We start from the raw sequence: 27,574 nt of genomic DNA on the forward strand, positions 1-27,574 counted from the left end.
CCAAATATCTACCTTGATCACAGACCTCGCTCCTGCACTCCTGACCCATATATCCAACTGCCTACTTGCTATCTTCACTTGGATCTTCAATAAGATCCCCAACTGAGCAGGTCTAAAACAAAACTCTTGATTTTCCCTACCAAACCACCTTTTCCAACAGTCTCTCTCATTTCAGTAAAAGGCATCTCCATCCTTCCAGGTAACCCAGACCGAAACTGTGACTCATCCTGGAGTCCTCCCTTGCACACTTTGTATTTAATTTGCCATCAAATCCTGTGAGTTCTACCTTCAAAACACATTCAAGTTTGGGCATTTCTTACCTCTTTCACTGCTATCACTCTCATCAAGCCATCATTATCCCTTTTTAAAATAAATTTTTATTGGCACATAGTTGCTTTATAATGTTGTGTTAGTTTCTACACAGCAAAAAGAACCAGCCATACATATAACCCTGCCCTTTTGGACTTCCTGCCCATTCAGGTCACCACAATGCATTAAGTAGAGTTCCCTGGGCTGTGTGGCGTGTTCTCATTAGTTGTCTATTTCATATACAGTATCAATAGTGTATATGTGTCAATCCCAACTCCCAGTTCACCACTCCCTTCCCCTCTGGGCATCACTATGTTTGTTTTCTACATCTGTGTCTCTATTTCTGCTTCAGTTCAGTTCAGTTGAGTCGCTCAGTCGTGTCTGACTCTTTGCGACCCCATGAATTGCAGCACGCCAGGCCTCCCTGTCCATCACCAACTCCCAGAGTTTACTCAAACTCGTGTCCATCGAGTCGGTGATGCCATCCAGCCATCTCATCCTCTGTCGTCCCCTTCTCCTCCTGCCCCCAGTCCCTCCCAGCAGCAGGGTCTTTTCCAATGAGCCAACTCTTCACATGAGGTGGCCAAAGTATTGGAGTTTCAGCTTCAGCATCAGTCCTTCCAGTGAACACCCAGGACTGATCTCCTTTAGGATGGACTGGCTGGATCTCCTTGCAGTCCAAGGGACTCTCAAGAATCTTCTCCAACACCACAGTTCAAAAGCATCAATTTTTCCGCACTCAGCTTTCTTCACAGTCCAACTCTCACATCCATACATGACTACTGGAAAAACCATAGCTTTGACTAGATGGATCTTTGTTGGCAAAGTAATGTCTCTGCTTTTTAATATGCTATCTAGGTTGGTCATAACTTTCCTTTCAAGGAGTAAGCGTTTTTTAATTTCATGGCTGCAGTCCCCATCTGCAGTGATTTTGGAGCCCAAAAAAATAAAGTCAGCCACTGTTTCCACTGTTTCCCCATCCATTTCCCATGAAGTGATGGGACCAGATGCCATGTTCTGCTTAGCCATCATCATTATTTCTTGACTGGATGCTTATCATTGCCTCTGATTGGCCTCTGTAAGGCTGCAGTTAGAACAGTCTTCGTAGAACATAAACTATGTAATGTCCACCCGTGTTCAGTTGTCTGCTGCTCTCATCTCACACTGTCAAGGGCAAAGTCATTTCAGTAGCCTGTAAGGTCTACACCACTGGCACCCCCTGCTCCTCCCAACTATAGTCTCACTTAATTCCTCTTCTTCTTTCCATGTTGCTCCAGCTCTGCTGACCTCCCTGTGAGTCACCATGTTCCATCCCAGAGTCTTGGCACTGGCTGTTCCCTCTGCCTGGATGCTCTTAGCTCAGATATCCTCCTGTCTCACTCTCTCACCTCATTCTTACCTTGCTCCAAACACTGTTTCCTTAGTGAGGGCTTCCCTGACCACATGTCACATTTCAGCCCTCCCAACCCCCTCCCCTGATGAATTTTTTCCATATCATATATCACTTCTAATACACTGTGCATGTGTGCCAAGTCACATCAGTCATGTCCCACTCTTCTCGACACCATGGACTATATCCCACCAGGCTCCTCTGTCCACGGGGATCCTCCAGGTAAGAATACTAGAGTGGGTTTCTGTGCCCTCCTCCAAGGAATCTTCCCAACCCAGGGACTGAACACATGTCTCTCATGTTTTCTGCACTGGCAGGTGGGTTCTTTACCACTAGCGCCACCTGGGAAGCCCTCTAATACACTATAATGTACTTATTTATTAATATTTTACTGGTTGTCTCCACCTTCCAATCCTCCACTACTGTGCGAGCTTCCTGAGGGCAGAGATGCATATTTGGTTCATTAAAGAAGTGTATTTGAAAGTTTAACATGCAAACAAAGTTAAGAAAGCCACAATATTAGTATATACCCAGCAGAAGGGTATACAAAAGTCCACGAAGCCTCCACTTGCAAAATAAACTTCCACATTTTGACAGAGTAGCCTTTTTTTCCCCTTTTAATTCATAACCAGATGTTGGCAACCCTTTTGACCCAATGTGGCCCAGGGTCCGCTCTCTTTTGGTATTTGCTATAGTGAGGCCAGGAAAATTCCCTTCTGGCACTGACTTGTCCTTATACAAGGAAGGAACCAACAAATAATTGGGCAGTTTTATAGTATACAAATGGGCTAATTCTTATCTTTTGTGTGTATATCTTGGCAGAGTCTCTGCTAATTGGACTTGGTCATATTTGTGCTCAGCTGTGGCCTTTTAGGTTTTATTTGCACTTGCTGTTACTGGACCCATTCCACCAATGGACAGATTTATTACGCATTCTTGGTGTGCATATCTTTCAGAGACTTATTTTGCTGTAGTAGCTTTCCTGTAGAAGCTTTGCTGTAAAGTTTTGCTGTAAAGTTTTCCATCTTTTGGCCCAATTGGATACAGTTGACAGCCATATTCTACCCACCTTACGTCTCCAGTGATGGCACCAGCTTTGGCCAGAAATCCAAAGCACCCTCGAAGCGAAGCCCTGTTTTGGATCACTGCAAAGACTACCTTTCCTGCCTTTTCTTTAAAGAGGGAGAGACAGGATAGAGGGGGAATGGAGGCAGATTCAGGACACAGCTCCATAGAGGTGCCCTCAACAGCCTTCTCTTGAACTTTGTTGACCTGTCTCAACCTTTTCTTATGGAGGGTTTACCAGCGATGGCCTGAAACCATGTGTAGCCCTCAGATTCCACCTTTAGCTCTCAGAGGTGACATACCACGTGGCAAAAAGTGCTCACTGATGCCCATGAAATGACATATGTCACCCACATGCCGCAGTCATGGTGGGTATGATGTCAGAGTTACGGACTGACCACACTTGTCACTGACTCCTCCTCGCCCTGCCATGTGAGGATCATGGAGACAAGCTGAGTGTCTGGGGACATGGGTATGCCCTTTGGTCTTGGTCTGGGAAGGAAGCTGTTTTGAAGGAAGTTGCATTTGGTCTCAAGTGTGCAAGTTCCTTTGCTCACAAACACTGGATGGTCACTCCTCTTGTGACGTCTGCTGTTCTGTTGTGGGTCGTGGGTGCAGAAACCTGTGTCAGCAGGTTTCACATACCTCAGGCAGCAGTGAGGGAACCTGCTAACATCTAGCAGACCATAGTTTGGGGCCGCAAGTCTCCGTTCCCCTAAGGTGCCTCCCATGCAGACCAGGGCTCTTTACTGTTTTCAGGGCCTTGGCGCTTCCTCTGACACCAAAACAGAGGTTACCCCAGTTTTGCCTTTGATTGGAGAAATAACTACCTCCAAATGTATCAAGTCAATGAGTGAACAGCCATGATGCCAAGGCCACCAGACAAATATGAACTGAAGAGTCATCCATGATAGGAGAGAAATCAGAATCAAAGGATTTTAGAGCCAAGGTGGCCTAGTGATCATTCTTCCCAGGGACCATGCTAGAGGGAATTGAGAGGCTTCACCAAGTTCATAGAACCCATTAGTATCAGAGACAGATTTAGAATCAAGGTCTTCCATCTTCCCAGGCAGGACTCTTAACATTGTGCCCTGGAGCCTGCCCTGATCCTCTCCAGATACTCAGATACCTTTTCTTCTCACCTAAATCGGGACAATTCTCCAGGTACAGGTAAGGGATTGATTCCTATGTCTAATGCCTAAAATAGAGTGATGATTTCTAAGTAGACAGAGACAGTGTTAAGCTTGTGTTAATCTTTTAGTCTTTTCTTTATGATGCTTGGTCCACAATTTAACTAGTACCAGAAATAAAGCTCTAAATAAATTATCCCAATTTTTCCAGTGCCTATATTCTTTCAAGAAAGAATGTTAAATGGTTCTTTCTATCATATTGGATATAGCTGAATCAGAAGTGTAGTGAAGAGCACCATGGTGGTCTAAAAAAATGTGGTGCCAGGTGACATTAGCAGTATAGACTATTACCTCTGTGGGAGGATTTGAGAGGCAACAGAAAAAACCTGTCTTCCTGCCCTTAATTCCTAAACTTATATTTTAAGAGACAAATTGCTTTAAGCAAAAGAACAACCTGTGCTCTGACTCAAATGCCTTTGAATGGTGGACATGTTGTCCATTTCCAATAAGCTGCATATAAGCTTGAATTAGTTTAAGTCATCAATGAGGCTTTAATATGGAAATGACCTGGTGGCTCAGATGGTAAAGAATCCACCTGCAATGCAGGAGACCTGGGTTTGATCCCTGGGTTGGGAAGATTCCCTGGAGAAGGGAAAGGCTACCCGCTCCAGTATTCTGGCCTGGAGAATTCCATGGACTGTATGTATAGTCCATGGGGTCACCAAGAGTTGGACTCAACTGAGCAACTTTCACTCACAGAGATAGCAAGAGGGCAATGGGATAAGGGAGGAGGGATAAACTAGAAGACTGGGATTGACATGTGTATACTACTATATATTAAATAGATAACTAACAGGCACCTACTGCACAGTACAGGGAACTTTACTCAATACTCTGTAATAACCTACATGGAAAAAGAGTCTTAAAAAGAGTGGGCATACATACAACTGATTCCCTTTGCTGTATATCTGAAACAAGCCCAACACTGTAAATCAACTATACCTTAATGAAATTTTTTTTTTTAAAGAGAGTAGTGGGGTTAGAGAGAAGTGGAGGACCGTGGAAAGAGGGGGATATTTCAGAGAGCAGTTCTTAACTGTGCCTGAGGACTGACAAACAGCTTATTCATTAAAATCATCCCTTTGTCTGGTGTAAGAGGATGATTCAGACCTGCTCTTCCCAAAGACCCACCTCTTTCTTCTCTTGGCTCTGAGGCCCATTTCCTCTTTCATCCTCAGCACCGATCAGTCCCAGAAGCACAGAAACATGCTCTAGAATCTCTCTTAAAATGTCTTGCGTTGACATCTCTTTCCTCACTGACTGCAATATTTTTCTGCTCCTTTCACAGCAACTCTTGACCAAAGAGTTGAATACATCAACGTTTCTCTCCACTTCCCCACGTCCCTTCTCTGACCTCTACGTCAGTCAAAGCCATCTTCCTCCCCTAGTGCTGAGCTGGTGGCTCTCATGACAGTCACCATCATTTCCACGTCGCCGCAGTCAGTGGTGCCTTTGCTGTTTTTATCATCCTTGACCCAGCATGTGACAGAGTTGGCTGTTCCCTCCTCCCATTTTTTTCAGGCTTCTGTGGCATCCAGACTTCGGATCTTCCTCCTCCCTCTTCTCCCTCCTCTCCATCCCCTTGGAGGCCTTTCTTCCTCTATTTACCCTCTAAATTTAGCCTGATCCCTGGTCCCAGCGTTCTTTTCCACCTATGTTCTCTTACAGGGTAGCCTCACCTGGCTCTACACTTGAAAAAACATTCATGGGTGAGGGCAAAATAAAAATATTTCTAGATGGTCCAGTGATTAGGACTTGCCCTTCCAATGCAGGGGGTGCGGGTTCGATCCCTGCTCAGGGAGCTTAGGTCCCACATGTCTCATGGCAAAAAAAACAAAATATAAAACAGAAGTAGTATTGTAAGAAGTTCACTAAATACCTTTTAAATGGTCCATGTCAAAAAAAAAAATCTTAAGAAAAAGATATCTCTAGACATAGACTAAAAGAGCTTGGATCTCCCTGGCCTTGGCTGAAAGGACTATTACAGTAAGATTCAAAATCAGAATTTGTGCCCCGGACCCTTTTGGCTATCTGGTGAAGTCTATGATTCCTTCTCAAAATAATGCTTTTAAATGCATAAAACAAATACATAGTATTACAAGGCAAAATAATAGTACTGAAATATAGTTATCAAAATATTAAAATGACGTGATTCAGTAATGTATTTGCTTCTTTCTTAATCTATTCTATTAAAAGTTTTAATGAGACAGGTTTAGTAACTATCACACACTTTATGAAGAGACAGGAATAAACTAGATTTTTGAGGGTCTGCAACATAGTAATGATATCTCTTGATGACAAAGTCATATGTACTGTTAATACAGCTGTGGCTTGTCACTTAGGTTCCTAATTAAAGGAAATCCTAAATAGTAATTAGATGTTAATAAAAAATAAAGATTTTTTTTCTCTTTCAAGTTTGTGGACACCACCCCTGAATTTTATTCAAGTGGTGTCCATGAAACTTAATGTATTTAAGAAAGAAAATTGAATTCTTGCGAACAGATCCTTTAAAATCTACTTTTTAACTATTAGTTTTAAAAAAAGTTATTAGTTAAAAATGACGAATCTGAAGGTGGGCTTAAAAAAGAAAATTTGTACCAAAATAATAAGTAACTTTGACAAGGAAGATAGTATGTATTCAATGAATACTTTTCTGATCACTAAATGAATCAAGGGGAGATTTTATTTTATGGGTTCATCCCTTTCCAAGTACTAGGATTATACACTGTCAGGAGAATCCGTTATTTTCAAGGGCATAGACACGGAGGGGTTTTGACTGCTAACACACTGTACCCACCAAGATCCCACACTCATTTATAAAGCTACAGGAGTCCCCCTGTGTGGACCAGCTGGGGGGCGGGGTTGAGCAGGAGATACTCCACCATCTTAACCAAAGAGAGAAAATAACTTTTACGGTAGAGTTAGAAATCCTCAGCACATAGGAGACACTCAATAAATTTCCCAAGACCCACAATACAAAGATAACATTACTAGGTCAGCATCACCTTCTGGTCAACCAGTGAAGGCCATCCCTGTGCTAAGATGGCCGCCCCCCAGGGACACCTCTTGCCTTCCATCTGTGTCCCTGCTCCGAGGCTGCTTCACATCTAACAGTCGGGTCTCTCCGCCTCCCCTCCCCTCAGTTCTTCGGAGCCATGATGTATTCTTTTTAAAATGCTCTTTCAAGAATACATATTATGTCAGGCACAATGACAGCATTTATTTCTGAAAGAAATCGGAAAAGGTTGGGCTGATGCCTGTGTCTGTGAACAACAATGGCTCTCAAATCCAGCCCCGAGAAGGGGCCTAAAATAAGCTCCAGGAGGAGAAGCATAAAATGGGGGGAAGAGTGATGAAGATGGAAAATGAAGCACAAATGGTAATCCATCAACATTTCTGAAGCTCAGCTCCTTGGGGAGCAGGAAGAATGTGCTTTTAAAAGCCCAGAGATGTGGAGTGCAGATGTCTTATAACTGAGCCTTGGGGAAACAAGCTAGTCCATCATTAGCGCGATTAGTCCGTCATCAGACAGCGAACACCACTGGTTATTTTACCGGAAGTGAATCGCTTTTGAAGAAAATGGAAGGGCACATACCAGATATTACGCATATTACTCAATAAACTAGCTCCTGTTCAAAGCAACTTACTTGTTTTAATATTGGGAAAAGCATTAGGTTTTTGAGCGCCCTACCCAGAGGTTGAGGGAATTCTCTGTCTCCTGAAATCGAAGTCATGCATAAGCCATCTCTTTGGAAATTCCTCTGTTCCATTTCATGCCATGATGGCAAACTCTGAGAGTCTGTCCGACCTAACAGTGTGCTTGATGATCAGGTTGGCAGACCCAAAGTTTAGTTGTCCTGGATTCTAGCCTGTACTTCTTGAGTGTTTCTGGCACAGATAGAGTTAAGAGATGAAGGGAAAGGTGTTCATGGTGGCTGCTATGGCCCTTGGGAATTATCCAGCACCAGCAAGAGGTTGCTGCGCTGCATGGAGGTTGCCCAGCCCCCTCCAACTCCATGACCCAGGCCAGAACAATGAGTCCAAGTTTCCAAGTTCAAGACCTTTCCTAACTACATCACCCTCTATAATTCAAAACCAGCCTCTTGGGACCACTGAACTATTTTTAGAGTTGATGCATAGTACACAAAACACAGCTACCTTTTAACAATTATATGATTATTCCAGGACCCATCCCTTCCGTTTGCCTTGTCTGACCTGGAACATAACCGGGGGGAAAACCACATATATTTTTAGTGTTTTCTTGAATTCCTCAAATGTTTTTCCCTTTTCCATCTTATTTATGGTCAGAAGGATCTGGTCTTTGTGCTTTATCCTTTGGGATGTTCACATACATACCTTCTCCTGGGGCTCTTTATTTGAACCTGCTAGACCCTCACTAAGGGCTTCCCTGGTAGCTCAGCTGGTAAAGAATCTGCCTGCAATGCAGGAGATCCCAGTTTGATTCCTGAGTCAGGAAGATCCCCTGGAGATGGGATAGGCTATCCACTCCAGTATTCTTGCCTGGAGAACCCCCATGGAGAGAAGCCTGGCAGGCTACCCATGGATGGGATTGCAAAGAGTTGGACAGGACTGAGTGACTAAACTCACAGACCCTTACTAAGTAAGGGCACTCTTATCAGTGACCTCCGGCCCTTGGGTTGGTGACCTCATCAGTAATTCTCCCATACTGTCCCTTCCTGAGTGCCAGAATCTCCTTATACATCAAATGCCTGTCCAGGGATATTTATGTATACAAAGAGCAATATTTAAGTATCCTTTTATGATTGGCATCATAGAATTTCCCAAGAATTGTGTAATGACAAAGAGAGAGAATACATGTGTATATTCCCTAAACCCCCCTAAACCAATGAATACACACATACATACAGGTACAGACATGCACATATACACGTTTATCACACACACTCCTCTGCACTGTAAATTCAGATTGAAGAAGGCAGCAATGAGCACTCACAATTTCTAGACCATGGAAGTCTCTAGTATATTTGACATCTGGACCAGATCTTTTATTAACTTTCCCCTCTTTTATATGGGAACACTATTTTCAGTAATAATCCTTATTTTCTTGATTAATTCTGTAGATTTAGAACAACTGAAAAAGAAAAAAATTTTCACGGAAACATTAATTTTCAGTAAAACATTTTGGTGAGAGCTAACATCTGTATTTGTCAAACAAAATGAGTACACTGTGCTAGTAGTACTCTCCTTTGCTGTTTTAAATTTTAAACACAAATAAAAATTTGTAAAGTCCCATAGAATGACAGAATTGAAGCAACTGTTGTACAGTTTATTTGTGTATACAATTATCATGCTAATTTGGCTTATTTTTAGTCTGCTTTTCAAATGTAGGGGCAGATCAGTGTGCAAGGCAGCATACTGTTCAAATGCAGGGGGATAGAGACACTTGTGGGGGGGCTTCCCTGGTGGTTCAGATGATAAAGAATCTGCCTGCAATGCAGGAGATGCAAAGATCCTCTGGAGAAGGAAATTGCAACCCACTCCAGTATTCTTGCCTGGGAAATCCCATGGACAGGGGAGCCTAGTGGTCTACCATCCACGGGGTCGCAAGGAGTTGGACGTGACTGAGTGAATAATACACACACAGACACAGTTGGAGTGACCTCAGACAGTTCCAAACCATCAGGAACTTATTCTTGCAACCAGCATGTGTAGCGAAGTCCCTGTGTGCCAGGAGCCAGTATATGACAGAGTTTTCTGAATTAACTTCTACGCAGAACACAATTTTCATCAAAAGATAAGTAATACAAATATGGTAACTAGGAGCTTAGATTCTATTACTGAAACTTGCCTGTGATCACAGTAATTATATAGAACTTAGACCAACAAAAGAATTTTTTAGGAAGAGCATTTTGTCACTGGCATTGCTTGGAATTGCCACTTCACAGTGATCATTTTAGTTTGTTTCATTATTGATCTTAAATTCTCCCCAGACATGTACCACCTTATTGCCTGCACCTGGGGGAACCTCTCCCCACCATCCACCTTTGTGCCCTGGATTCCAGAGTGTCTTGTAAACTTGTCTCACAACTACAGGAGACTTTGGGGTTAGATGGTCACCTATCCTGCCTCTTCTGTTTTAGCTTGGAGTGGTGCTATTAGAAATACAGACCCAAAGGGCTGGAGAAAGGACTTGGCACCAGCAAACAGAAGTGGAGGAGACTCTCCAGCAAAGGAAGACCACTTGAGTCCCCAGACTCTGAGGCAATGCCCATCTTCTCCAAGGGAAGCTCATCTTCCAGGAGTCCCCTACATGCTTCTCATCTCGGCTCCATCTGGAGCCTGACCCCGAGGAAAGAAGAATGGCACAGTCTCTTTCTCAGTACTCTTCTAAGCATCCCCAGGCCACCTGGAGAAAAAAAGTGTGCGTGTGGCACCGACCCGGAAGTCAGAAGGGAAACCAGCTTCACTCCACTTAACCCTGAAGGAAGGAAGCAGGAAGCTCTGCGTGGGGATGGGCGGAGCCTCCTCTGGGACGGGCTGTCCTGTTCTCCCTGACCCTCTCCGTGATCAAGGATCCAGCACAGAAAACAGAGCCCCTGCCGCAGGTCCCATGCCTCTCTCAAGAGCAGAGACAGGAAACAATCCTTACAGCTACTGCTAAGTGTTTACACCATGCCAGACGGTGGGTCCGCACCCAGCCAAGCCTCATGTTTCTGGGAGGGACGAGTAATTTTCATCCCCATTTTACTGCCAGTCTGGAACACCTGGTCTCAGAGCCTCTGACTCCATGAGAATGGAAGAACTGGAGCAGCCCATGTCCAAAAGCCTTTCTGTCCTGTCTGGGGGTAGTTAGCTGGGGGTGAGCCCCTCCTGTGCCCCTCGCATCTGTAGACCTTGGAGCGTGAACCTTGAGACCCCTGCGATTGTGCTGCTGGATGTATAGCATTGGGACCCATGAGGGTACTGTGAATCACGTCTGTCTGCTCACAGAGCAAGATTTAGAAGTGGGCAAAGTGGACTTCTGGATAACTTACTAGTATCAGATGTGTATAATCAGATGCCAGGCCTCTTCTTCCAAGCCATGCATCATTCATTTCTTCACCAGATGTTGTTAAAAACCTGCACACCAGACACTATTGCAGACCCTGGAGATAAGTGGTTACAAATACAACTGTCCCCAAGGAGCTTCATTCCAGCTGAAAGAGCATGCCTGGCTTTGTGCCCCGAGAGATCCACCCCACACCCTGTAGCACCTTGTCATCTGGACGAGCAGGAGATCCCAGCAGGAGATGGTAGGATGGGAGGAAAGTGGAGCTGGGGATCTACTGCCCTCCCTCCTCGCTGGGCTACAGTTTGACAGTGGCTGTATTGCTTCATCCTCAGCCACAGATTCTGGGGAACCCCCTCTTCTACATCCACAGGTCTTGCCAGGCTTCTCTGACACCCCACCCCAACCTCTGACCCTTTCCTGACCTACAGGAGGTGATCAAGGGCTTCCTGGTGCTGCAAGTCCCCTGTTGACTAAAAGCCTACACCTTTCCAATGAACCTTTGAGAGTGTGGTTTCTTTCCTGGTGTGGCCTTGACTGATACAGTAATATTGACAATAAATAAATAAATAAGTTATCCATCAGATGGACAAACATGCTATGTAGAAATATAAAAGTAATAAAGAATGTGTGTGTATATGTGTCCATGTGTGTTGATGAGGTGGCATCACACTACTCTTTCTAACATGTTTCCCCAAATCCCCTTTCCGACCCTCGTGCCATCCCTCCCCAGCCTCATTGGCTCAAATCTCATGTTACTGTATTTTCCACTGGATCCTCAATTTTTCTTATCTGTATTAACCAAAGCAGGTCAGCTTATCACACCTCTGCCTTTCAAATGTGTATCCCAACTTCCCAAGCCAAATGCTTACCTCTAGTTACCATCCTAGTTGCAAGGTGATCCTCCATTATCAACAACCAGACATGTCATGAAGTTTATGAGTCAACATGATTTATAATTTAATTTTGTGTGTTTGGGAAGCCCAGGCACTTTGTTCCCTGCAGAACTAATTCCAATGCTTGTTCTTGAAACTTCTTGCCTGAAAAACAATACTCAGTGCGTCTTCAAAGCATCTTCCTCTCTTGCCCTGCTTTCTGCAGGCCTTAGATCCTACTACCTGTTGACTGGTGCTTATATATATCTGTAATTTCTGTTCTATCAGGCATCTAGATGGCCAGTGATAATGAGCCACTTTGGAGGCTGCCATCAAAAAGAGAAGTGGTAGGATGGGGCCATGGGAGGTGCGTTGCTCTCTGATGGAGTTCAGGACACTCTCCCCTCAAATATGGCATCTTGGGGTTTAGAGTTTGAGAGTTTGAGGAAATGGCAGAAGCAGGAAAGTCTCTCTGATCTTCCCCTGCCCTTCCACTCTGAAGAAGATCATAAGACCTTCATGGGAGAGGTGCCCTGTCTCTGCCCCAGGGATGCTGAGGAGAATCTGAGCAAAGAGGACTTGCTAAGCTTTCGCTACACTTCCTCACTCTCTGTCCCTCCTTAGCCTTCCCCCACTCACCACTCTTCACCAGCCCTACCACAGAAGAAGCACTCAGGTTTAGGTCTTCATTTCTTCATAAAGGAGTCATTGTCATGGGAAATGTATTAAATAAATGTGTTACTTTCCTCCTGTTCACCTGCCTTTGTCAGTCCAAGTTTCAGACGGAGCCAGTGACTCTAAGAGGTTGAGGAAAGCTTTCTCCTCTCCTTCACCTCAAAGCCAGGGGTGAGACCTTGGGGCCCACTGCTCTTCACACCATATGAGGGAACATCCTGGTGGGTACCGATCAGCACCTGGACTGGATAATCCTTATGGGGAGAATGCTTAATAAGCCCGCAAGTTTCAATAATGGGGACTCTCAGGCCTTCCCACCAGAATCTCAGGGTAGAGTCCAGAATCATCAACAAACTCTCTAGGCGACTCTTGTGCAAATTACACTCTGAGAAGTACCGTCCTAGAGAGCACCTGCCATATTCCACCACAAAGGACTTCACAGGGGCCCTTATCTACCCCCCTGCAATTCACCTTATTTTTCCTTTACCCCATTTTTTTCAGACATCATCAAAGCAAGAGACTCACTGCTCCCTCCTTTAACTAGTGATTCTTTCCTATGGGTAGGAATCACATGTAAACAGGGTCAGCCGAATGGCCAAGCTCGAGGCATCTGGATTGAACAGAAGCAGGGCTGAATTAAAGAGAAGATACTTACTCTTGTAAGAAAAGTTATGACCAATCTAGACATATCATAAAGCAGAGACATTACTTTGCCAACAAAGGTCTGTCTAGCCAAAGCTCTGTTTTTTCCAGTAGTCATGTATGGATGTGAGAGTTGGACTATAAAGAAAGCTGAGCATAGAAGAATTGATGCTTTTGAACTGTGGTGTTGGAGAAAACTCTTGAGAGTCCCTTAGACAGCAAGGAGATCCAACCAGTCCATCCTAAAGGAAATCAGTACTGAATATACATTGGAAGGACTGATGCTGAAGCTGAAACTCCAATACTTTGGCCACCTGATACAAAGAATTAACTCACTGGAAAAGATCCTGATGTTGGGAAAGATTGAAGGCAGGAGAAGAAGGGGATGACAGAGGATGAGATGGTTGAATGGCATCACCAAATCAGTGGACATGAGTTTGAGTAAACTCCGGGAGTTGGTGATGGACAGGGAGGCCTGGCGTGCTGCAGTCCATGGGGTTGCAAAGAGTCGGACATGACTGAGTCACTGAACTGAACTGAACTGATTGAACCGAGGGCTGAGCTGGGGCTTGAACCCAGGTGGGTTCAAATGTGTTGGGGGGGGAACTTCAGGAAATGTGAAGGCACCTCACTGCCTGTGAGCTCGCAGAGGCACAAAGTAACTAGGCAACCAAACTGGTGTACCTGGGGGTTTCCACTAAAATCCCTGTGTGCAAATTAAACAAATGAGGGGAAAGAGCGAGTCAATAAAAGTTCATTGTTTCTCGGACTCAATGAAAGTAGTTTTCTGTTTATTTCCTTTTCATACAATCATAGTTCACTTCAGTTATTTTTAGTAACTTCCCTTTGAACTCATTGTTTTAAAACTCATAAGTAACTTGCATCAGAGGGTGAATATATTGTGAGGATAAGAAATGGGTGCTGTGCTTAGTAGCTCCATTGTGTCCGACTCTTTGTGACCCCATGGACTGTAGCCCGCTATGCTCCTCTATCCATGGGGATTATCCATGCAAGAATACTGGAGTGGGTTGCCATGCCCTCCTCCAGAGGATCTTCCTAACCTAGGGCTCAAACCCAGGTCTCACGCATTGCAGATGGATTTTTTACCATCTGAGCCACCAGGGAAGCCCAAAAATACTAGAGTGGGTAGCCTATCCCTTCTCCAGGGGATCTTCTGGACCCAGGAATCAAACCAGGGTCTCCTGCATTGCAGGCAGATTCTTTACCAGCTGAGCTATAAGAGAACCCCGCAAGGAATGGAGGAACTCCATTAATTCATTTTCCTGGTAAACAAAGGTCAAAAATTGGAAAATTGCAGTATTGGAAAATCTTAAAGCATACAGTTAGTCCATTTGTTCTTTATGAAATAGGGATAGTTAATGGAACTGAATCCTCTTTGGACGAATGAAGATTTCCAGATGCTTCCAGATATTCAGAAGGGTGTTTGCATTTCAATACTCCAGAGAGAGGAATTTAACACACCAGATTGGTAATAAAACCCTCACCGTAACTTGCTTTTTTATGATTTGTAATTATTTCTGCTCCTGTGAGCCTCATTTTGATTCATTACTCACTGTACTAAAGATTTTTAATTTGGCCACTTACTATTTTGCACGTGAATATTTTTCTTCAAATCTTTGGTGCGAGAAATTTAGTTTGTGACCATGACATTTAAAAAAGATAGTTTGGGTAGGGTTTGTTTTGTAAAAGTAAAGTGTTAGTCGCTCAGTCATGTCTGGCTCTTTGTGACTCCATAGACCGTAGCCTGCCAGGCTCCTCTGTCCATGGAATTCTCCAGACAAGAATACTGGAGTAGATTGCCATTCCCTTCTCCAGGGGATCTTCCTGACCCAGGGATCAAACCTGAGTCTCCTGCATTAGCCGGCAGATTCTTTACCGTCTGAGTCACCAGGGAAGCCCTCACCTTTATTGTTCTCTTTGCCTTTGGGTTTCCCAGGCTCTTCCTGCCTTAGCTGGTTGGCCACACACAAAGACACCAATCTCACATTTCCACGTTCACAGCCCTTTCCAAGGAGACTCAGATTCAAGTTGCTCTAAAAATGGAGAGAAACTTGCTCAAAAGTTGCACATCTAAAGCCTCCGAGGGGGCATGCCCTCCACCTGAGTGTTTGCTCTGCCCAGCAAGTGACTTCCTACTTTGCAAACAAACTTCCTGCTTTGCAAACAAATGTTTCAAATTTTGGATTTTTAAAATTCCTAAGAACTCTCCAAGTCACCATATTTTTACCACTTACAGAGTATAAAGGAGTGCTTCTTAGGTGGCTCAGTAGTAAAGAATCTGCCTGCAATGCAGGAGACACAGGTTTGATCCCTGGAGAGGGAAGATCCCCTGAAGAAGGAAATGGCAACCTGCTCCAGTATTCTTGCCTGGAGAATTCAATGGCCAGAGGAGCCTGGTGGCCTACGGTCCATGGAATTTCAAAGAGTCAGGCACAACTGGGCAGGGCACAGCAGCATAGGGCAAAATCACCCAGAACATCAGGAATACTTGGCTTTGATTTTCTTACACTATGGGAATATTTAAAAGTTAAAGAAGCAGTATAGCAAAGAAGACAAGAGATTTCAATCATTCCTCCTCCCAGGAATTATCAAATCAGCAGCTTAAGAATCACCTAAGTACTGTTGCCTAAATTCCTGGCTTCACACCCCGAGATTCTCCTCTGTAAAGTGCTGAAGATTGGCAGCTTTAACACTCCCTAGGTACTTGCTTGAAATGCAAACTCTTTTTTGTGCAGAGTCCTAACCACTGGACTGCCAGGGAATTCCCTAAAAACGCAACATTTTGAACCCACTCCAGACCTGCAGAATCGAAAACTCTGGGGGTAGACCCAGACATCAGTGTTTAAACAAATGTTCAGGGGGTGATTCTGAGGCACAAGAAAGCTTAACAATCACTGAGATACAAAATCATTATTTTACCACAGTGCTTCTCAGTTTGTGAAAGTCCTGGTGTCTGGTCTCCAGGTCCAGGCCAACAGAATCAGACGATGTGCCTAAATTTAGAGAAACACTGGCAGATAGATAGCTGCTGAGTTAGTGGACAGAAAGTCTCCCCTCACTCTAAAGTGACATACAATTTGCTGTTGCTGTTTAGTTGTTTCAGTCGTGTTTGACTCTTTTGTGACCCCACAGACAGTAGCCCGTCAAGCACCTCTGTCCATGAGATCTCCCAGGCAAGAATACTGGAGTGCGTTGTCATTTCCTTCTCCGGGGATCTTCCCAACCCAGAATTGACACTCATCTCCTGCATTGGCAGGCAGATTCTTTACCTCTGAGCCACCTGGGAAGCCTGACATACAATTGTCTTCAGCTAAAACCCTGAATCATTAGGGCTTCTGCCCACCCTCCCACTTCACTTCTCTCCATCACTTTCTTCTCTTCTTACTCTCCCTTCTCTGACCCTCCTCGGTGCCCTGCCAGCACTGTGTTCTCCAGCCTCTGCCTAGAACTGCCTTCTTCCCCTATTTTCACTGGTCTAATGCCCATTGTCTTTCAAGGCCCAAGTCAAGGTCATTCCAGGCAAGAAGCTGCTTTAACTCCTTTTAGTTGTATGTACACCTCTGCCTCTCACTTGCCTCCATCAGGGCATTTCCTGAACTGCATTAAAAAGATTTGTGAGCTCTTCTTCTATCCTTTGATTCTCCTAGTCCCCACCCTCATGAAAAGGAAGGGCCTTGTTTGTCTACTGCTGTGTGCTGCGCGCATAACTCACTGTAGGCTGATGCTCAATTCCTGTTTGTTAATAATGACTCCCCAGGTGGCACATTATTAGAATCGCTATAAAATGTTGAGAACATGGGCTGTGGCACCTGACGACCTTGGTTTACATCCTTGTTCTACCACTTACTGGCTAAGTAAGTTTGGACAAATTACTTAATCTCTTTTCCTCAGTGGTTGGTGTTGATGAAACTTTTGTTGTTATTTTTTTACTGAAATATAGTTGATTTATAACGTTATGTTAATTTCTGTTGTATAGCAAAGAGGTTCAGTTATACATATATTTACATATATATATATATATATATACATTCTTTTTTAAAATATGCTTTTTCATTATAGTTTATCATAGGATATTGAATATAGTCTTCTGTGCTATGCAGTGGGAGCTTGTTTATTTGTTGTTATTTTTAATTGCTCTCTCTTGCTGAGAATCCACTCTGTCACAGGGTCTAGGCTGAGTGCCTTTTTAAAAACTGTGTGCATGACGTTTAATTTTCACAATAAGCTAGGAGCTGGTTAGCTACTCCCACTCGAGAAAGGGAGGCTTGGAAAGGTTAATCAACTTGCCAAGTCTCATTTAAAAACGACATAGATTGGCAGTCAAAGACATTGAAGAATCTGGAGCAGATCCAAATCCTAAACCCAGCTCTTGCTTCTATAATATATCATGCTGAGACAAGCTGCCAAGACATAAACACACAAATTGTTAAAAATGACAGTGTGAAGGATGCTACAAAATGGTACAGGATTCTCTTCCAAACCTGGAGCCCACGAAAGGGCTACAAATTCAGCAGGAAGGATGTTGCATCAAAGATGAGTCCAGATGGCAAAATCATTAAACTCCCCATTGGGGTGCACAGAATGTAGGGGTGCCCAGTGTAGCATGCATGCATGTGTGCTCTCAGATGTGTCCGACTCTTTGCGACCTTGTGGACTGTAGCCCACCAGACTTCTCTGTCCATGGGATTCTCCAGGCAAGAATACTGGAGTGGGTTGCCATGCCCTCCTCCAGGGGATCTTCCTGACTCAAGGATGGAAAGCATCTCTTGCATCTCCTGAATTGGCGGGCAGATTCTTAACCACTGCACCACTTGCCCAGTGTAGACACTTTTCTAAACACAGGTTGCCAGGTGTTTCCTATATATTGTTATTGATGCATAATAAAATGTCCATCAGACTTCGGAGGAACCATCTAAAGTGCTGGTTAAAAAATGTGGATTCCCAGTTCAGCTCTACTTCCTGCCTCCAGCCCCAGATTCCTACTTGACGTCATAGATCTAGGTAGAGCCTGGCAATCTACATATTGACCAACACTCCAGCCATCTCTCAACCATACTTGGACAAACCATGCTATCTATGGCCCATATTTTACATGCCATTTCCTGCTGTTTTGTACTAATATTTTACATGCATTATTACAAAAACCTAATGTAGAGATTTAAAGGAATGACATTTTTCAACATAAATAGCATTTCCTATGTTTTCTCTTCATAGCCCCAGGGAGGAGATAGAATATTGTCACCACCCAGAATTGGGTGAGCTTCTGGCTCCACCTTCTGAGACTCACCTCTGCTGTTTGAGCTCCTGGGAGACAAGACCTTGAGTGGATTTGGTACTGACTCAGTGATAAGGCTGATTCTTCTGGGCTGCCCCTGGTTCCCCTTCAAACAACTCAGCAAATCCATCTCTGTGACTTCAAAAGACTTGCGGGTGCAGCTGGGGAAATTTTACGTAATGCCAGCTGCATAGTGAAGTGGCAAAACCTTGGCAAAATATTAGCCCTGCTCCACCATGGCAACCCCACTTCAGGTGCATGAAAATCCAGTGTCATTCATGACACATTCAGACATTCTCCCTGCGGGAAAACTTAAATTCGACATGAAATCCAAGTTGTCATTCCTTTCTGCTTTTAAACAGAGACTGAACACTCAAATAGGAAGTGCTCAGGATTCTAATTTCCATCTTGAAGAAAAGTGAAATATTGTTAGCAGTCTAAATGTGAGTGGTTTCACTTTAAAAATTATATTCAAATATAATTTTTGCATTTTTAAAATTTAAATACATTTCTAAATAAAAATCTACTAATACCATTTATCCCCAAACAGTAAAGCCATTTACTGTTTACTGTTACTTAAGCTCAGGTAAAAGTTCACTAAAGTGTCTGTTAAGTGACTCTTTGACATTCCCAACTCTCTGTAATTTAGTGAAAAACCCAATGTGCCAGGAACTGTGCTGGGGGTGAGGAATACAAAGATGAATGAGGAAGTATCTCTATGTTCTAGGAAAGAAGTATATGGGAACAATTACTGAGAATACAAATACGAAAGGCATCATAAGGGAGGGTTGCGAAGATGCCTGGAAGACAAGTCAGCTCATGGATGGAGAGACACGTAAAAAGGGAGTAATCTGGTGGCATTTCAGACAGACTTTGGATGACCAATGGGGGCCTCCCAGGTGGTGCTAGTGGTACAGAATCTGCCTGCCAAGGCAGGAAACACAAGAGACGCAGGTTCGATTCCTGGGTTGGGAAGACCACCTCGAGTAGGAAATGGAAACCTACTCCAGTATTCTTGCCCAGAGTATTCCGTGGACTGAGAAGCCTGGCAGGCTACAGTCCATGGGGTCACAAAGAGTCGAACATGACTGAGTGAGCACTTGGATGATCAATAGTTTACTTAACAGAGAAGGGAGAAAAGAGAACTCTGGACAGAGAGATGAATTTCAGCAGGGAGGTGGTGGAGGTGGAGAAGGGAAGGTGGTCCAGATCGTGGCCATTGGGAAGTAGCAGGAACAGTAAGTGAAAGGAACCTGCAAAGAAAACTGAGTAGTTAGAAAGCTAGGAGACTATGGACCCCAGAAGGCAGGATGAGAGCACAGAGGGTGGTGGGCCACAAGGTCACGTGCTGTAGACAAGGGAGTGAGATGGGCTTGGGGTCGTGGAGGTCACAGAGAGTCTTGGCAAGACATTTGCTAAGGGGTCCTGGGGGTCGGGGAGATGAGGAGACAGAACAGAGTCATTTCCTGGGTGAGTAGTTGATGATGACCCAAGACGTGAACATCAACAATCCTTTCTTGCATTTCACGGTGAGGAGGAAAGGAAGAGGAAGGGTAGCTGCGTGGTCAGCAAAGGTTGTTTTGCCATGAGATGGTCCTACGCAGATTTAAATGACAGTGGGGAGAGCCAATCAGAGGAGAGTGTAGTGAAGTAGTGATGCCATTGGGAGGATGAGTGTGTGTGTGCGTTCAGTCCTGTCTGACTCTTTGTGACCCCGGACTATAGCTCACCAGCCTCCTCTGTCTATGGGATTCTTCAGGCAAGAATCCTGGAGTGGGTTGCCATTTCCTTCTCCAGGGGATCTTCCCGATCCAGGGATCAAACCCTCATCTCCTGCGTTTCCTGACTTAGCAGGCAGGTTCTTTACCAGTATGCCATCTGAGAAGCCTATTGAGAAATAAGACGGGGTTAAAGCTGAGCTCTGGATGCAACGAAGGGCTGTCTCTTCCTTGGAGACAGGAAAAGAATGAGAAGAGATGGGTGTGGAAGGAGGAGCTTTTGTGGAGCTGGGGTTGAGAGGCAATTTCCTCTAAGATGGCAGAGTTGTCTCCTGAGAGTGGTTGTATGTCCCCATTTGTGTGTGTGTGTGTCTGTGTGTGTGTGTGTGTGTGTCTGTATGTGTGTACTTGGCCATGTTGGTGCTTGGAGAGCTGAGGACACTGGAGTCACCAGAAAAATGTGCTGGGTATCATAATCGCATCTCTGGCAGCACAAGGGCTCAGGGTCCTCTTCTGATCTTTCTGGATTTGGATCACCCAGTTCCCTGACGGCTTTGTACTCTCACTAAAAGGCATGAGTATATGTGTCGGCATACAGGTATAAATACACCAGAGGGGCTTGAACTTCCTCACAGGCAGAACTTCTGCTTTCCCTTGGTTCCTAGTGGAGTTCACGCAGGTGGCCTATGCTCCATATATGCTCCATAAAGAACTTGGTTCACGTAAAATCTTTCCACTCATTTCACCGACTCCAAAGGGGAATAACAACTATCACCCTAGGAGGACCCTGCCCTGGGAACAGGGAATGGGGACAGGGAACTAAAATTGGGTGAGCATTTTTATCATGAAAGTATGTTTTGGTAAATAAAGTAGAAATTTTGCCTGGTCTGAACAATGACTGGGTGTATGTAGTGATACTGAAAGAGAACTTTAAAAAAGAAGCAAGTTTTATAATGGTTGGAGGGGGGAGATGGTAACTAGGAAGTTTGGGATGGACAAGTACACAGTGCTATATTAAAAATGGATAACCAACAAGGACCCACTGTACAGCACAGGGAACACTGCTCCGTGTTATGTGGCAGCCTGAATGGGAGGGAGGTTTGGGGAGAATGGATACATGTGTATGATGGCTGAGTCCCTTTGCTCTCCACCTGAAACCATCACAACACTGTTAATCGGCTATACTCCAATATAAAAGAAAAAGTTTTAAAAAAAGAAGTAAGTTTTATGCTTTATTACCTATCTCCTCTCCACTAACACACACACACACAAATATACACATACATATGCATACACATATACAAACACATACACACATATACACGCACATATACATATACAAGTACATATACATATACATATATACACACATACACACACACATATACACACATACACACTCATATATACAAGCCTATCTGCATATGCAGCTGTGTGTGCCCCCACACAACCCAAGTCTGCAATCCTTCTGCTTCTTCAAAGGCTGACAGAGGGACTATTCTGCGATGGGGCAGGCGGACAGAAGAAAGGGTTAAGTAAGGCTCTCGAGCAATGCTCCACTTGTCCTTTGAGGAGTAACAAAGAGAGGAAGCACAGCCTCGGTGGAAGGAAATTCCCAGGCCCTACTTCGGACATTCGCGACCTGCCCTGTGAACCCCTGAGGAGTGTCTGATAATAAACACTTGCAAACAAAACAATCCATAAAGACGTTTTTTACTAACATTTGCACATTTTTCACCAAAGGACTAGAACACCTTTTCCTGCATCTGTGGGCCCAGAGGTGGCCTGGTCATCCACCTGCTGACAAAGCCCAGCCCTCTCATCCAGGCTCAGGGCTGGCATTTCTCTGTGCAGGTCCCCTGGGGTGTCCGATCATGATGGACCCCATCCTGACAGGCAGCTGCTGGGATGCAGACAGTGGACCCCAGAGGGCAGGTATGAACCCCTGCTTGCAAATCTGAGACCCACTCTTCCTCTTCCGTGGTAATCCCAGATGCAGCCCTGAGCGTGGCAGCCTTGACCTTCCCCGGGGTGAGGAGAGATTGACAAAGGCCTGAAAACTCTCCTAGCATAGTGTGTCCATTTAGTAACAAATGCGATTCTTCCTCTGTAAGGGCAAAAAAGCCAAACCAAAACAAAAGAAAAGCAAAAACACAAACCCTCCAAACAACAAAAACCCCTAGAGACTTGATGGCAAATATTCTTACAAGAGGGCTACCCAGATGGCATGATGGTAAAGAATCTGCTTGCTAATGCCCGAGACGTGGATTCCATCCCTGGGTGGGGAAGATCCCCTGGAGGAGGAAATGGGAACCAGCCTCAGTATTCTTTGCCTGGAGAATTCCATGCACAGAGGAGCCTGGTGGGCTACAGTTCATGGGGTGGCAAAAGGGTTGGACATGACTTAGCAACTAAACAACAACAATTGTATGTAACGTTAGAGAGAGGAAAGAGTTTCCACCGACTAACCCAGCACTAACTAACGTTCTTACAATAGTTTCTTGGAGAGAGCTTAAAGCATATTAGGACCAAAATGCAAAACTTTAAGTGGAAGTCTAGTTTGGGTCAGTTTATTTGTAATACTGCATGTTAGTTCTCCTCAAACTAATAAGATGTAAGGTTTGTTGCATCCATTTTGGAGATAAATCAAGAATCAGAAACTAATCTAGAATAATAGGAAAGATCTAGGTGGCTCAGGTGTCAGATTCCTTTTCGTGTGTGTGTGTGTGTTGGGTTGTGTGTATAGGCACCTATGCTTTAAAAAAATATATATATATGTATATATATATATATATATATATATATATATATAATATGCTTTAAAACCACTTTAATTGCAATCTAACCCAGAGTTAGCCCCATTTCTGGGCTAGACCAGAGTCCACTTCAAGACAAGGATGAGGATTGAGGAGATCCACAGCCACAAATAGAAAGCTGAGCCTTTGTTTCTGAAATGCCATCAGTGGTCTCTGAGATATTTTTAGATGAAATAATCATACACATCTCCTCATTTGAATGTGCCCAGAGCTGCCGGGGCGCCCTGTACCGTGACCCCGGCCTGGAGGACCACATAGACTTAAGGAATGAGAGGTTCCAGATTTCACGGTGGGCGGGTCACCCGGAGCCCTGCACTCAGGCCCTTCGCTGCCCTTTGTACTATAACAATGCGCGGAAGCGCAGGCTTGTTAGAGGAAATTCCCAGGGCCTTAGTTTGGACATTAGACAGTTGCTTTGCTACGCTGGGCTGTTGATGTGCATCTAAAAATAAACATGCTGCTCTGCATGGATTTCTCTGATTTTTGTCCTGCATAGTTGATTATATTTCAAAAAGATCTTTTTTTAAAATTGTTTTCAAGAAACCTAGGTAAACCTGGAGAAAAAAATGTACTGTAGTTTTGTTTTGATTTGACAAAACACATCATCCGTTGATGTTCGCTTCTGTTGAAAGAACGACAGTTTCTTTTCCCTGAGATTTCAAAACAAAGACTGCGAGAACAAAAAGCATGCGAAGATGCTGCCCAAGTGACTGCAGAAAGACGTGAGGGATAAAAAATGACAAGACCAGAAAGTTCTTCTGAGTCCTGGAAGGGTGAAGTTTGAGCAAAACATCCCAAGAGCAGTGGATGCTGTGTACAGGTCCCTCTCCGCCTAAGCTAAATTCTCCTTTTTATAAAAGCCCCCTGGTCCTGAGCTGGCAGAGAGGATGTTATCACGTGGCTTACTTAGCAGAAAAGGAAAGGTGGGTGGAAAACAATGGTTGGTGAACTCCGAGCAGGCAGCCAGCCGCAGCCAGCTCTCCTCTCACCTCCAAAGGGAAATACTTCACTCACAATCCCTGCAATTTAGAAGATGGCACTACTTTATTTTGCATTTCTTAAAATTAGATTTCTGGCATAGAGAGTGGACTCGTGGACACACAGTAGGGGGAAAGAGAGGGTGGGATGAATTGAGAGAGGAGTAACGTTACCATGTGTAAAATAGATAGCTCGTGGGAAGTTGCTGTGTAGCGCATGGAGCTCAGCCGGGCGGTGTGATGACTTGGGGTTGGGGGGGAGGCTCAAATGGGACGGGATACATTAATATTCATACTTTCAGCTGATTCGCCTTGTTGTATGGCAGAAACCAACACAATGTTGTAAAGCAATTATCCTCCAATTAAAAATGAAAAAAATTTTTAAAAATTAGATTTCTGGATGATAAAGAATACATAGTCATATTGTGCTTTTGTTTTATAGATAGAGCAGAAATCAAGGACAAAGATTTGAGTCTTGCTATTACTTGCCTGACCCCAGTGCAGCTGAAAATATCCCAAAATGTGGTAATCTGTAACACAAGGAGTAACCCACAAACTAGTTGAAGAGGAACCCAAGAAGAGTGGTTTGGAGTGAACTTTTCCCATCTCATTGTTCTCGTTTCTTTTTTTCTTTTTTCCTGGAAGTCCAACCTTTTGATTGTTCCTGCAAAGACCCTATTTAAAAAGCATCACAGGTGGGTAGGGCTAGCTAGTCAAAAGGCAGCCTCAGGCACTCTGTAGCCTGATAATTTTTTTATATATATATACCTTTATTTGGTGGCTTGGACTTGAGCCCTGACATCACAAGGCTCTCAGTAGATTTGAGTGGGAAAGACCTTGAGGTCATCACCCACACTCCACCCAGTGCGGGCATCCCTTTGGGAACATCCCGGCCATGCTTCCAGGGTCCTGGAATACTGCCCAGAACAGGGTGTTCACCCTGCCACGAGGCAGCTCACCCAGCTTAGACAATTCTGATGGTGGGTAAATCATTCTGTACATTGAGCTAAGATTTTTTGCCTTATAATTTCCACTCATGTTGACCTCTTTTCCCACACACAAACATCTTTAAATATTTGAAGGCAGCCTTCATGGGCTACAGGGCTTCCCTGGTGACTCAGATAGTAAAGAATCTGCCTGCAGTGCAGGAGACCTGGGTTCGATCCCTGGTCTAGAAGATCCCTTGGAGAAGGGAATGGCAACCCACTCCAGTGTTCTTCCCTGGAGAATTCCATGGACAGAGGAGCCTGGAGGGCTACAGTCAGTGGGGTCGCAAAGAGACAGACACAACTAAGTAGCTAACACTTTAACTTTCGTGAACTACAAGAGTTACTTCTTACTTCAACTATCCCCTGGTTCCTTCAACTATTCTGCACATGACATTTTTATCATTTTCACCATCTTGGTTAGCTTCTTCTTTTCAGATCTGATGTATTTTTTGAGGCAACATATTCGGTACTTTATAAATAACCAATCTTCTTTACAACCTTGCTTGGTAAATATTATCTGCATTTTCAGAAACAAATCTAAGACTAGAGATATAACTACTTATTAAAGGAAGTGACAGATGGAGGATTCAGAAGTGGGTCTGCCTCTTTCTAAGCCCACTCTATGCTTCTGATGAAAAAAAAATGTTGATCAGGTACAGGCAAGCTTGATCTCAGACATCCTGAGACCCATGACAGATCATTAGAAACCTCTCACGCAGGCGAACCTCTTTTTTCTGTTGCTCCAAGGTGTGCTTACTGATAGAAATTAATGCTAACCTAAGAGGCTATAGGAAATGACTGGCAGAAAACACTTTGCCTGCTAGGAGGCAATTATTGGCAAGGTGGTTGTGCAGGAAATGTTGAGGCAAAGAGATGCTCAAGGAATCGAGAAGGAACTCAGGATGTCTGGAAGGCATTTCATTTGGAAGCTTCACACAATGATGGAGAAGGAAGAGAAGGCTCAGATAGGGGAAGGGTGGTCCCTTGCAAAAGACTAAGGAGTCTGCTGCAGCCTAAGCCTAGGTTGTGTCTGGAGAACAAATAGAAAGTATTTGTTTCCTCCCAGCTGTGTATGCGCTCCATGCAGGTACAAAGCTTGGGGACAAAGGATACCGTGGCTGGCTCCCAACTTCTGATTCGAGGTGAAATGAACACAAATTAGGAAAAAACCCAATGTAATCAGGCAGGGAGTCCTTGCAGCCGTGCCGCACACAGTCGGGGTCAGGGATGTCTTCTTTGTTCTGTGTCTTGTAGGTTCCTGGATTTTTCACGCACTACTTTGTGGAGCTACTTCCTTCCCTTCTCTTGGCTGCTTTCCAAAAGCAGAGATTGCCTGAGGATGCCACTGCCTCCCTCCTCAGCTGCCCTCCTTCAAACCAGCTCTCCACCCAACAGCGAATGCCAAGCGGACTCCTCAAAGCTGCAGGGCGCTGCTCCCTGGAAGCCACTGCCGCACTGTGTCCCATGGAGGGTGCCAAGGACAGTGTAATGGCTAAGCCCCTGGGCATATGAAATGACTCCCTTAAGATCTCCTCTTTGCCAGTCTGACCCAGAGAACAACCGAGCCCTGCCTTCCAAGTCCTCTGTGACATGACAGACCTGAGTGCACTGGGTCCCTGGATAGTATCTTCTCTGTTCGCTCATGAAGACAGGGGCCTCTTTTCCCTATCGATCTCTGTCTTGTTCACCAGTTGAGAAAATCCAGGTCCACAAGATGGATGTGGCCCCACCCAAGGTCACTTGGCAAGGGAGTTGCAGGTATTGGACTAAATCAGATGCTGAAACAGAGTCCAACTTTCTTTCTACTAAATCACTCTGCCTTCGAACTCCTGCTGTCTTTATTTGGATGTGCCAGCTTTGGTTAGAGACGAGGTTTTCAGTTTTCCTTCGGGCTTTTTAAGAAGCAGCAAGATCAAGGAGAATAAAAAACCACATCCTCTCTATGGGCAACTGCATGGAGGCAAGACTCACATCTCTGTCTTCAGCCATCAGATTCCTTGAGTATAACACTGGAACTGGTGTGGGAAAGGTGTTCGAAACATATTTGTTGAAAAATGAGTGAGTCTCTGTGTGGAGTGGTGGAGAATGGGGGACATTGATAGAGAAACACCTCCCGGGAGAAGGTGTGAATGTGAAATAAAAAAAAAAGATTCAAAAAGGTATGGCACATGACAGGTACTCAAAATATGTGGTGAAGAAAAGAATCCAGCAAGTTTCATAAAGGAGAGTGTGGGAAAATGTTATAGAGATTGGCAGTCTCCTTGGAAAACTACAAACTCAAGATCTCAGTCTGAAGATATGGGGTTCTTGGGACAATGTATCCATTCATGGGTCCATCCATTCATTCATTCATGAATTCAAAAACACTGAGTACAAGCTATGTACCTGGCATTGGTTCAAGGATTATGCATTCAGAAATCAATGACCAGTAACTCCTCAAGGATGAAAATAAACCTAGCAACCATCATTTAATGTACTAAGGGCTATGGCAGAAGCATTTTGCTAAGTGCCATAAATCGCAGACTTGAGACGCACTTAGTCCACCATCCAAGGTGGACTGGATGAGGCGGGTGGAGAAACAATCAGCCTGCAGTGGGTAGTT

The 27,574-nt window shown here is 44.4% G+C and overlaps 1 protein-coding gene across 1 annotated transcript in view; it reads right to left on the reverse strand.

Moving 5' to 3' along the window:
* ADGRF5 (adhesion G protein-coupled receptor F5) overlaps window positions 1–27,574 on the reverse strand; it is a 108,160-nt gene that overhangs the window by 78,460 nt on the left and 2,126 nt on the right. The gene's annotated exons all lie outside the window — the stretch shown is intronic.

The sequence above is a fragment of the Cervus elaphus genome, chromosome 7 (genome assembly GCF_910594005.1).
Source record: "Cervus elaphus chromosome 7, mCerEla1.1, whole genome shotgun sequence".
NCBI classification, from domain to species: Eukaryota; Metazoa; Chordata; class Mammalia; order Artiodactyla; family Cervidae; genus Cervus; species Cervus elaphus.